We start from the raw sequence: 13,704 nt of genomic DNA, 5'->3' as shown, positions 1-13,704 counted from the left end.
TTGAACTGTCAACTCAAAAAAAATCTAACTAAAGAAAATGGATTGAACCTGTTACGTTTCAGGCTGTATAGACCAAGTAATGGTCCACTAATTTGATCCATTTTTATGTTACTGGCTGAACTGTGTATGTCATACTTGATGTTTGCTTTTGCTTTGGCTCCATGATATTGCTTTCTGTTGTGAATGCCATTCACAAAATATTGTTGAAAAACATTAAAAAAACAATGCAGCATATTGGCTTCTAATTCTCCCTGGACAGTTTATATGATAAATCCACATGTATCAGCAAGCATTCTGTAGTGAAACAGAAAAACCACATTTCCGTAATTTACTGTCTGATTAAAATGGAGCCTTTGCCGTCACCTTAGCAACTGGTTGAAAAAAGGTGGGCGTTGTGGGGGCAGAGAAATGTGCCTGTGTAACTACAAGAAGTGTGTGTGTGTGAAAAAAGAGGGAGAAGGAGAGATAGAGAAAGTGTCTGTGTGCCTGTCAGTAACAAAAGCATGTTCCTGTGATGTCTCTCAAAATGGGGTTTGGTTTCCAGTTGATGCAAAACAAATACATAGAATAACTGTAATAAGTGTCTAATTTGCTGTTATAATGATAAGCCATAGCATATATTTTCATTCATTTCAAGTTGCCTAGTAACTAAGTATTATGCACATCAATTGTAAAGATATCGTTTTACAGCTGTGAACAAGCAATATTTGCTGTGAGAGTTCTGGCATACAACTGTAGTAAATATATGAAATCTGCAGTAGAAAGAGAACAGTTAAATTATGTCTGCACACCGCTCTTATAAATATGAATGAGGGTGTGAACATTTTGGGCATAATCTCACTCCTACAATATTGAGAGAGAGAACGAAATCAATCCGTTAAGCAATCAGCTTCAAAGAGATGAAAACTGTATACCTTGTCCCTCTATCAACAGATGAGGCCACCTGTTCATCCGACACCTCTCTCTCACTCACATGCCCTCTCTTTCTCTCACATACACCCTCACACTTTCCCACTCCCTCCCATTTCTCTCTTTCTCTCTCTCTCTCTCTCTGCTGTTTTTTAGGCTCTGTTCAGTTACTGAGTGAGTCTCTCAGGGTGGGGAGGTGAATAGTGTGTATTGCTCTATATCTGCAGTGTGACAGCAAAAAAAAAAATCGCTTTCATGTTTCCTCCCCTCCTTATATGCAAAGCTCGTTGTAGAAGTAGAAAAGAGACCAGCAAAGAGAGAGAGGCATTCAGAGAGGTACAGCGAGAGAGAGAGCAAGAGAAGCAGTCAGATTGTGCGTCAGTCAGATTGTGCAGTGAAGGGTTGCCTTTGGCAGAGAGCAGATTGCTGTATGTTTGTTATCTCTTTTTTTGCATTAACCCTGCAGGCATCTGATGAAGAGATGCAGACCATGAGGTAAGCCCTTCTTTTCTTTCCTCCCCTCTCTGCTCCCCTCTTTCTCTCCTTTCTCTTTCATGCCCATCTCAGTCACTGCTGAGCTTCTGAATGCTTGTCAAAGCAGTTTTACAGTGCATTGCAGGGGGCCAGTTCTTTGCCACAGTACGTAGTGTTCCCCTGCTTCTATTTGCAGAAAATTAGGCCGTGTAGAATGGGAAGATATATGTACAAGAACATTCATGATGTCTTCAAAGCTGGATATTTTTTGCTTAGTGCTCATGTGTGAGTGTGCGTTTAGTGCTGAGTGCCTGTTTGTGTGAATGTGTCTCAGTCCATGGCTCTATGTATCTCTCTTCTCTGCTATGAAGATCTAAGTCTTCTTCTAAGTCATAAAGGCACAGGGCAGGAGGTGTGTTTGTTGAGAATGTTATAGGTGTTTGTGTGTAGAAAGCATTACAGGAGATGGAGCTTTACAGTTGGGTAGAGGCAGGACTCTTGCTGCTTGTTAAAATGAGCTTCAGTTTGTGGTTCTGTCAGTCTTCCCTTTCTCTGTACCATTATTTCCATGTGACTCCTGTGCTTATGCCACAAAGGCTGGCAGGATTTTATGGTGGAATACATCCCCACTTCACATTAATTACAGAACATGAGCTGAAGTGTTTTAACTGGTAATCTCCTGATGGGCATTTACATTCTAGCATCAGTCTGCATATATAAAAAGAACACAGCATGAAATGCAAATGTGAAATCTTAAAGCTTCCCTTCTGTGCTCTAAGAATTACGGTCATGACACACACTGCACTCAGCAGGACCCAAGATCCCATTGTAAAGATGCAGAATGAGCAAAGCAAATCCTTTAGAACAGCTTATGTGCTGCTTCTGCAAGAGGAGATTGGGAGATGTTCTATTTACAGAGCATGGGAAGGGCAAAGGGCAAAGATGTGTAGCATCAAATCACAGATAAACAACTTAGTGGAAACTAGTGTAGGGGGCGTCTTGTAGACGCTTTTAAAGTGCAACAACACCTAATCCAACACCACACTGCAGCAATATAAACTAGTATATCAAAAATAAATGCTCATTCATTATTTAATCAGAAGAAGCTGGTCTGCAGACTCCTAAAGTGTCATGGTAATTATTTCCCACAGAACAAATGTCCTATCTTAACACAAGTGACTTTGAAAAGGCACATTCAAATGTTTTCTTTTAATATCATTAAGGAATGTATTAGAATACTTTTTAACACTAAATATAAATAGCAGACTAACACCACTACCTATAAAGACACATTTTAAGGATGGGTTATCTTTGGAGGTCTTAGAGGTTAGGTAGGACTTTCCATTAACAAATAAACAATAGAAGCCTTTGTAACCCAACAGATACAACTATATTAAGTTCTAAACTAAAATTAGCTGGTAATCAAGGATCTTTGCAGAACTCCATAAAGAAAACCTACAGTAGATGAAACCTATAAATGGTTTCCATCATCCTGATCATTGCATTGCATTCCGCCACTCTGAAAGTATTCATTTGTTAAATGGAGTTGTGGGAAATTACACAACTACCTAAATAGGTTTATATTTAGGTGATTCATTTCAATGATGTTATGAAAATTGTTAAAGTCATATGACTGTGAACTAATAACTGATTGGATAGGATAGCAATTACGATAGCAATGACCATCACCTCTGTTCTGGGATGGTCAGTGCAACCTCTTTGAGTTCTCTTTTAAATCAAGACCCTTCAATTTAAGTTGTGTGCCATTTGTTATCTTCAAAGGAGTATCCCTTCTCCTTTAAATGTAGGTAAACTGCTTCCATACTATACTTACAGAGAGGTTCTTTTTTTCTGATGTGCATGACTCATCACAGTTTTACTACATATATTATTATTTTGCTTGGCTTATGATTTTACCTTTTGGTACACAAGATTCTGCCATAGAAGGCATGGTCTTTAAGTTATCTAATAGGATGGATCTATTGACAACTATTTTACTCATGCTGATACTACTGATTGCATAATTAGCTAGCTAATTAATGCTGGCTAGAAGTAAAATGTACACTGCAAATAAAGTTGTTGCCTGTTTCCTGTAACAATAGTTTTAACTATGTGATAGGCAACTAACTTTTATTTATAAATGTATTTGGTCCACCATAAGTTTGAGGACCAAGATTATTGCATTGCCTTCTACTGAGAGTACATACAATGCTACCTTTACATTTGGGTGAAATAGCACAGCCTTTGTCTTTGGAGCTTTTCAATAGCATTTACACAGGGCTAAGTTAGGGTTAACCCTATCTAGGACACTACTTTCCAAATGGAATGCAGGATAATGGTTTGGAATGGTTTACAGCTTGGTTAATTTGAACTTTTGATATGGTTAAAGGTTTTATCTGTTTTAAAGTTTGGCCTAACTTTAGGATTTTGTCTGGATTTAATGTTTGATCTGGATTAGAGTTTTGCATATTGGGTTTAGGTCTGGAATAGAATTTGGTTTATTTCTCTTTCTCCCTCCATCCACCCAATCTCTAGTTCAGATAGACTGCAAGACTGAGAATTAATGCTTAAGTCTTTATTCTTTATTAGAGAAGTCAATGGTTCCCCAGAGATATCTGGATCCAGTGCAGTCTCACTATGGAATCGGGTGCTGTGGCTGCTTTATTCCTCCTTCATGTATTACACGCTAAGCAATGACACTTGATTTAAGAATATAACTAAAGTGGCTCCATTCTGGTAAAGTCAGGTTTGAATCATATTTAAGGTGAGTCTTTCACATTTGGTCACATTAGTGAAAGATGGTTAGAACCAAATCTATTTAAAAGGAAATTAATATTAAAATTTATTTTTGTTATGGCCAAAACTTGTTCCCAATTCTGTTTGATTAAATTCAGACATGGATCAGGTCAGTTAACACTCTTGATCTCTTTCACCTCTGTCTGTCTGTCTGTCTGTCTGTCTGTCTCTCTCTCTCTCTCTCTGGGGTGTGTGTGAGTGTGTGAGTGTGTGAGTGTGCGAGTGAGTGAGAGATAGAAAGAGAATCCTGGATATGTGTGTGAGAGAGAGAGTATCTTGGATTACTCAACATGTATTTTTATTGTAGCCTGCCAGTACTGTGTAGATTCTTGTGTTTGAATTTGTAAAGCCATGTTTACATTTTTACAAATTTATTTCAAATTTTATTTCAAAGATATCTAAGATAACACCTTTCATTGCATTTGCTTTACATATGTAAATATTCTATACCAAATTTAAGTAGTAGACATTTTATACCATTGTTTCTAAACTATGAAAATATACTAAGAGGCTCAGACACCTACTCTTTCAAAATCCCAAATTGGGGGTTTTAATTTGGAGTTGCCTCATCCCATTGTGGCAGGGTTTATGCTTCTGTTCAGCTATGAATGAGTGGGGACAAGATCAGAGAATGGGCTATTATATGTAGTTACAGAGATCATTGCACTTCATCCCAAAGGTTTGTAATGCATTTGCATGTCTTTGCTCCAATATTAATACTTACACTGCTCAAAAAATTAAGGGAATATTTAATCATCACAGTATAACACCAAGTCAATGAAATGTCAGTCTGGGGTGTGTTTCCAAATAATTCCAGATTAATCTTTGCAAACTTTATGGAAAAACATAATAACGTAATGTCAGTTTTGAGAGTGTTTGTCAAAGGCCTTCTTAGTCTCCAAAATTACAAATGAGTTTTAAGTAGTTCTTAGTTGTCTCTGCCTATGGATCTGAGCTGGAACAGCACTGCCAGTCAAAAACTGAACAACTGATTTTCATACATTTTCTCATCATACCAAATGTATCATTATGAAAATAATTATTATAAAAACTAATAAGTATTAAACTTACTGTTATAAAAAAACATGAAAAAGATTACACTTTCAATTCCTACCTATCACAAATTGAGCTTATAAATAGGTACACAATTAACCTTTCAGGCTTTAGACAATGAAGCATGGCAAACTGGCAGCACTAACATAACTTTTCCCTAGAGAAGCTCAGCCCAAATGTAAGAAGAAATAAAAGCAAAACCCAAAACACCAAAAATACTCTTTTGTCAGAGAAAAAAGAAAAACTCAGGGAACATTTACATTTACATTTATGGAATTTAGCAGACACTCTTATCCAGAGCGACTTACAAAAGTGCTTTGTCATTTACTCATAGAATATATACAAGTACAGTATAGTAGGTTAGAATTAAACATATCAATGAACTAGAATACAGGGATGAATACTGATACCTAGAAGTGCAAAATACATAAGGTCTACCTTAAACAATGATAAGTGCTATAAACAATAAGTGCAAGAGTTTGTTAAAAAGCATAAATAGTGCCCTACGATAAATACTAAATTAGTCAGTAAGGAAGCAGTGTCAATTGACCTTTAAATATTCTGCAAATAGATGGGTCTTAGTGTGCTTTTGAAGACTGCAAGGGACTCTGCTGTCTAGACAGCAAGCGGGACTTCATTCCACCATCTTGGAGCCAGGACAGAAAATAGTCTCGATGCTTGTCGTCCATGAGACCTGAAGCAAGGTATTTCAAGCCAAGCCGTACTTGAGGTTCGAAGTACTAGAGGTACAGATTGGGTTTTGACCATTGACCTCATGTATGAAGGGGTTGGTCCATTTTTGAATTTGTAGGCAAGCATCAAGGTTTTAAATCTGATGCATGCAGCTACAGGGAGCCAATGAAGGGAGCGCAGCAGTGGAGTAACGTGTGAACTTCGGAAAATTGAAGACCAGTTGTGCTGCTGCATTCTGGACAAGCTGTAGAGATTTGATGGCTCTTAGAGGAAGATCAGCAAGTAGCGAGTTGCAGTAGTCTAGCTTTGAGATCACAAGAGACTGCACAAGCACCTGGGTAGCTTCCTGCGCAAGAAAGGGTCGAATCCTTCCTTTGTTACAAAAGAGGAATCTGCAAGACCAGGTTAGATTAGAAACATGAGTTGAGAACGACAACTGGTTGTCCAAAGTTATGCTACGGGCGGCTTCGGATGGTGATACCAGGGAGTTCTCAAAGCAAACAGTGAGGTCATGGTAAGGGTTGGGAGTGCCTGGGATGAACAGAAGCTCAGTTTTACTGGGGTTGAGCTTCAAGTGGTGGGCTGTCATCCATGATGCAATGTCACTCAAGCATGCTGAGATATGTCTGGAGACCTGCATGTCAGAGTGTGGAAAAGAAAGGAATAATTGAGTGTCATCGGCATAGCAGTGGTAGGAGAAGCCATGAGAAGATATTACATCACCAAGAGAACGAGTATACAAAGAGAAGAGAAGGGGGCCCAATACTGAGCCTTATGGAACACCAGTGGAGAGTCTACAAGGTTTGGATGTGGATCCTCTCCATGTCACCTGATAGGACCGTCCATCCAGATAGGACTGAAACTATCTCCAAGCAGAGCCAGTCACACCAAGCCTGGAAAGAACAGAGAGAAAGATTTTGTGGTTCACTGTGTCAAAGGCTGCTGAAAGGTCTAGAAGAATCAAAACAGATGACTGTTTGGCAGCTTTAGCAGCATGAAGTTTCTCAGTTACCACTATGAGGGCCATTTCTGTAGAATGTGCCAACTGATTGGGATCATGCAGCTGGTTCTGGGTGAGAAAAAGAGACAATTGATTATAAACTGCTCATTCAAGGGCTTTTGAGAGGAAAGAAAAGTGATACTGGTCTGTAGTTGGTAACGCTGGAGCTGTCAAGTGTGGCCTTCTTGAGAATTGGTACCATCCTGGTGTTTTTGAATGCAGTAGGCACGTATCCAGAAGATAAGAAGTTCTTGATGATGACAGAGATAAAAGGAAGCAGATCTCTTGCGATAGTCTGGAACAGAGCAGAAGGAATTGGATCCAGCGGACATGTAGTTGGATTGCTGGAAGTCAGGAGTTGAAGAATTTAATCTGTGGAGAGAGGAGAAAAAGAAGTCAGAGAGTTGGATGTTGGGGAATGCACATTAGTTGGAGGAGTGGGAACAGAGGAAAAGGACTGGTAGATTGCTACAACCTTCTCCTCAAAGAAGGTGATAAAATCTTCCGGAGTAAGAGATGAGGCGGGGTGGGGGGTATTTAAGGAGAGAAGAAAAAATAGTGAAGAGCTTGTGTGGATCAGATGATGATGATTCGAATTTCTCTCTGTAGTAGGATGACTTTGCAGATGTTACTTCCAGTGATAACTTGGAAAGGAGAGACTTGTATGAGCTAAGGTCTGACTCTAAGTGAAATTTCCTCCACCACATCTCTGCAGTCCTTAGTTCTCTCCTGTGGCAGTGAAGTGTTTCTGTTAGCCAGGGGGCAGGTGGGGAGGACTTAGCAGGTCTAGAGGGGAGAGGGCACAGAAGATTAATTGATGAGGAGAGTGTAGAAATGAAAGTATTTTCAACTGTATCCAAAAAGAGAGAGGATAGAGAGTCAGGGTGAGGAAGTCTGGACAAAATAGTAGAAATAAAGGGAAGAGGGAGTTAGGAAGTGCAGACTGCGATGGAGGAAGGAGGAACATGTTGGAGAGGACTAGATGGAAAGAGAAGGAAGGGAGAGAGAGAAGGATAGAAAGTGATGGTCCGAGAGGTGGAGGGGGGTGACTGCAATGTCCGATGTTGTGGTGATACGGGTGAAGATCAGGTCCAGAACATTGCCTGCTTTGTGAGTTGGAGGAGAGTGGTTGAGAGTGAGGTCAAATGCTGTCAGCAGCAGAAGAATACAGGAGGAATGCACCTTGTCTGATGAAAGGTTGAAGTCACCAAGGAGAATGAGTGGATTTCCTTCAATGGGGAAATGACTCAGAAGGATGTTAAGCTCATCAGTGAAGTGATCTAGGGAACCTGGAGGGTGGTAGATGACAATGATAAGAAGTTTGGTGGGGAAAGACACTGTAATGGCATGAAATTCAAAAGAGGAGATGGAAAGTGTAGAGAAAGAAAGTGGAGTGAAACGCCACTCTCGAGACATTAGTAAACCTGTGCCCCCACCCCTGCCAAGAACCTCAGAGAATGCGTAAATGAAAAGGCAGAGGACAGAGCTGGAGTTGCCGAGTTTTCAGGGGTGATCCATGTTTCTGTCAGAGCCAGGAAGTGGAGGAAGTGGAGGGATGCTAATGCTGAGATGAAGTCAGCCTTCTGGACAGCAGATTGGCAATTCCAGAGCCCTCCTGCCACCACAATATGTGATGGTGTGAAACGTTGTGAGTCAGTAAGGTTGCTGAGATTGCGATGTCTATGATTGTGTCAAGGAGATCTGTAGGATATGTGAACAGGAATTGTGAAGCACATTTCAGATGCTTGATTTGTGGATGTATGAAATAAAGGATTGAAATAATATGAGAAGATAATTAGATGAGTTTGTGAAGTCCTGTAGGTGAGATGTAGATGAACTGATTGAGAACACCACCAAACCTTCTCCAGATGTTGATTAGGAGTTGTCCTAATAAGTGCTGAGCCCGCCCCTCAATTCACACCTAAGGTCAGGGCGAAACTACACTTGTAATGAGTAATTACCACTACCAAGCAACTAACAACTAGGTTTAGACAACAAGCCTTGAATTTCACAGAATCTAAGACAAAAATAAGTGAACTCAGAGCCTACCTTAACCAAACAGATAATAATCCAATGAGACAAACCAGTTCAACCAGTTTTTTTGTTCAACAAACAAACAAACAAACAAAAAGATTAAAATAATAAATGCAGCAGTCCTGGATCATCTCCTGGGCCTTCCAGGACAGAGCCCAGTCAAAGAGTTCCACCTGAACAGGATACTCCACAAAATACTTCTGTGTGTAGTGCAGAGTTAATTGCCCTTGTAAAGAAAGGCTACAGGTAGAAAAAGAGCAGCTACAGATAAAATGTGAAATTCTCCAACAGAGGAAGAGTCACCATAAATAGAGGGCCAAATTTGACATCATGGCCAGTTTCGGTGGCTCAGTTTCAGTTGATCAATTATATCACCCTCTAAACAAGGTGAGATACCTAACCAAGGAACAATAGTAAATGCGAATATACTTTACTGATTTCTGACTAAAGGATCTTCTAAATGCTTCATATTTTGTGGCACTGTCATTCATTTTAAAATGTTCCTTCCAGTGCTGTAGACATGTGACAGGCAATGAAAAAAGATGCAAGAACAAGATTTATTTCTATGATTGTTGCATTACATTATTTATGTTTCAAGTGGTGGCCACCAATAGTTTATTGAAAGTAAAAGTACCACAATAAATACCTAGGAATCTACATTATGTTTAAAACTAAAACAAAAACCCAACAACAAACACAGGTCACTTATACAAAATTATTATTATTATTATTATTATTATTATTATTATTATTTATATTGTGCCTTTCACAAAAAAGTCAAGGACGCTTTACAAACATGGGAAATGGAAATACTGTGAAAAGAGGTGAGATTTGAAATGCGATTTAAAGGTAGAGAGAGAGGAACAGAAGTAAATAGGTGTAGGAAGGGAGTTCCAGAAGGAAGGTGCTACAACACAAAATGACTGGCCACCCACCCACTGTTTACAGCCTAAACCTGGGGACAGTGAAGAGACCTGAATCAGAGGACCTTAATGAGTGAGACAGAATGTGCGGGTGGAGTAGGTTAGCAATATAAGAGGGTGCAAGGCCATGGCGTGCTTTGAAGGTTAGCAGAAGAATTTTAAATTGAATACATTTAGCTATTCGTAACCAGTGTAACTGAAGGATGGGGTTGATATGCACTGATTTCTTTGTGGGGACCAAGACTCTAGCTGCAGCATTTTGTATACGCTGAAGGGGTAGAGAGATGTAGAAGGTAAACCATAAAGAAGTGAATTGCAATAATTTAACCTAGAGGTAATGAATGCGTGAAAGAGGAGCTCGGAGTCTTTAAGCATCATCACAGAGTACAGGCGGGCAATATTTCGGAGATAGAAGTATGCAGACTTAGTCAATGATTTAATTTGTGGTTCAAATGACAGACACATGTCAAAAAGAATGCCAAATTTCACGCAGTGGTAGAGGAGCTAACAAAAGTATTCGCTGATGACCAGTACAGAGTTGGAAAATGAAGATTTATTGCTTGTAAACCGAAATTCAGTCTTGTGTGCATTAAGCTGTAAAAAGTTTGAACAAAGAAAAATAATTTAGTTCTTGAATTCAATTGTACAGGGCAGGAGTAGGGAATGGTACAGAAGGATTAATATTCACATACATTTGTTTGTTGTCAGCATAGCAATGAAAGTTATGATTGTGATGACGATTGATATCACCAAGGGGCAGGAAGTAAATGTGACGTGGCAGATAAATTCAGACACTAACAGATAAAAAAGGTTTGGGTTTAATCAGAAGATCCAGATCTGTAGTAGGTAAACAAGCAAGGGTCAGAGCTAGAAAGATGAAGCCAGAGATAATCACGAACAGGAAGATACGCAGTCCAGGAAGTAAAGCAGAAGGCAAATAAAAGCAGGAAGACAAATCCAACAGGGCAGACAAAGAACAGTCAAGAGTAATACAAAAACAAGATCCGAAACACGATAAGGCAAACATCAGAAAACCGCTCAGTATGCACAGTAATAACTGGAGGCAATACTTCGCAAAGAGGAGATGGACTTGACAGGTTTAAATATACTGGGTAAAGAGAAACAGGTAAGACTAATAGTCTGGTGATGATGATCTTGTGAATTGTCTTTGACTGGATGCGTTGTTATCTGGGTGATACACAGAATGTTGGGTGTTGTAGTGTGCTTGAGACACGGGCGGCATGACATTAAATGATAAAAAGAAAGGGTCCAAGAACACATCTTTGGGGAATACCCTGACCAACAATAGCTGTGTCGGACTTATACCTCCATATAGAAACAAATTAGCGCCTATCAGTTAGATAGAATTTAAACCAGGACAGTACAATACCAGTAAAATGATTTTTGAAACTCATGTAATTGAAATATTATGGTTAATTGTGTCAAAATTAACAGAATGGTAGCAGAACCAGAGTCAGAGTAAAGAAGGAGATCACTGAGAATAAGAAGAAGAGCTGTTTAAGTGCTATGATTGGGATGGAAACCTGACTGAAAAGTCTCCAAATAGATTGTTGGAGTTTAATAATAATAATAATAATAATTTCTACTCATTTTATTTTTATTATTTTGTGTACATTTAGGTGAAAATATTCCTTATCATTTGCCTTTGTGTTTCCAACCAGCATGGTAAAGTCCTTCTCTCCTCTCTACTTATAATTCGACAGGACGTTTTCAAGTTCAAGTTTGGTTTATTTGTCACGTACATAGTCATACACAGTATAACTCATAGTGAAATGGTTTGAGTGCTCTGTCCAAACAGGGAAAAAAACAGGGGTACACTTTCCTTACACTCTCTTCTCATCATCATCTTCCTCATCAGGAATACATATGTCAATGTGCACCACAGTGTTGTGCAGCATAGCATATGTAACAATGATGGCACTGCTATGTTCTGGTGAACACCAAAGCACCCTGATGATTTGTGTATGCACCCAAAATTCATTTTTCAAACTCCCAAAACTCTCTCAACAATACTGCTTTTTCTGTAGTGTGCCATCTTGTATCTCTCCCCAGCCTCAGTCTAGGAATTCAATACTGGATAGCTTTAGAGAGTATAACTGCTGTCACCCAGTACATAGTCAACAGCAAATGCACTGTCCCTTGCCATCTGACCCACTCCAGAATTGTCTCAGATGAAGGAATCATGAAAGCTCACAGGCGACAATGTCCATTAAAAATCCTTGGTGGTTGCACATGACCTGCACATTCAATGCAGAGAAGACTTTACAGCAGATGTAGTTAGAGCTCAATAGGCTGGGTGTGTACATGGGGATCAGCATGCCAACCACTGCACCAACAATTCCATGAATGTTTCCAGTTGCATGAAAACCTATATTGTTTTCATGCATTACATGTGCTAGTGAGTGGAAATGTTACATTTACAGCATTTAGCTAACACTCTTATTCAAAGTAACTTACAATTATGACTGAGTACAACTTGAGTAATTTAGGGTTAAGGGCTTTGATCAGGGGTCCAACACTGGCAATTTGGTGATGGTGGGGCTTGAACCAGTAGCCTTCTGATTACAAGTCCTTAACCAATGAGCCACCACTGCCCATTGTTATGCTATGCATATTAGTGCATGGTGCAGCAGCGTTTTAGTGACAGCATGCACACATTTACATCCAGCAACTTTGCTTAGCCCATGGGCATCATCAACAGTCTACAGAAATCCACCATTGGCATAAAATCAGAGGGCTGTCAGCAGCTGCATGGTGGGGCAAAGGGTCCCCTAGGTATTTGTCATGCAGCACATCATCAGGAAGATAAAGGGGGTTCATATTTAAACAGTGAGCTGCAATAAGAAGAATTGCCTGGCTTCATGGATTACATTATCATCTTAACAGATGACTCTGATTTCAAAACATTATTCTTTGTACAGCCACCATGTTCATCACACAAGCACCATTGTTAGCCTTACTATAGGTGACTTATATGTGTACATTTGATTGATCAATTTGATTTAGTGAAAAGATTTGTAGGCCAATTAGTAGCAACTTCTTACCAAAGAATACATGTAATAATTTACTACTATGCTGGAAAAAACCTTTAATTTAATTTAGATCATTTAAATGTGTATAATGCATTACGCACATGCACTTCACCGGCACCTTGGATCTTATGCAGAATGGAACTAACAAGAGATGCCATATTGAAAGTGACAAATAGAACCGAAGAAATAAATAAGATATTTAATAACAATCACAGAACAAAACAGAACAGGCAGGTTAACATATGAAAACAAGCTAATAAGGTGAGCATGGGAACAGGGAAAAGGGGCGTACACTAAGGGAAGACTAACGGAGAACAACAATGATAAACATAATGATGAGCAAAAAGACTTAGACAAGTGGGAATAACACAGAACCAGGCTACGTAAGATAAACAAAACAATATTCACGACAAAGAAAGATACATGTAACAGAACTAAACAAGGAAAGCAACAGACAGCGAGGGTAACTAAACAGAGAGCGCGGGAAGAAAACATGAGAACGTGGGGCGAGGAATGAGTAGCGAGATAAAACGGGATAACTAAACAAATATGAGTGAGGACAAACGAGATCTAACTAAACACAGACAGAGGAGCGAGGAGCTAGGACAAACAGGATCTTACTAGAAATGCAATGAGTGCGGACAAACGAGAATTAACCAGAAACCATGAAAGACAACCTTACCAAAAACAAAGAAAGACAAAAAGACAGTGACCAAAAACCAAGAGACATAAGAATGGGGTTTACATAGGACTACAATCAGGGACAAAC

General features: G+C 39.3%; 1 protein-coding gene across 1 annotated transcript in view; it reads left to right on the top strand.

Moving 5' to 3' along the window:
• Positions 1-1,076: 1,076 nt before the first annotated feature.
• si:dkey-174m14.3 (brain-enriched guanylate kinase-associated protein) overlaps positions 1,077-13,704 on the top strand; it is a 74,562-nt gene continuing 61,934 nt past the window's right edge. The window contains exon 1 of the mRNA XM_027003963.3: positions 1,077-1,404. The gene's annotated coding sequence lies outside the window, so the exon portion shown is untranslated. The remainder of the gene's footprint in view (positions 1,405-13,704) is intronic.

Source organism: Electrophorus electricus, chromosome 7 (genome assembly GCF_041902795.1).
Source record: "Electrophorus electricus isolate QZ-2024a chromosome 7, ASM4190279v1, whole genome shotgun sequence".
NCBI classification, from domain to species: Eukaryota; Metazoa; Chordata; class Actinopteri; order Gymnotiformes; family Gymnotidae; genus Electrophorus; species Electrophorus electricus.
Note: the sequence above shows the minus strand (reverse complement) of the source record. Positions and strands in the feature narration are given on the sequence as shown.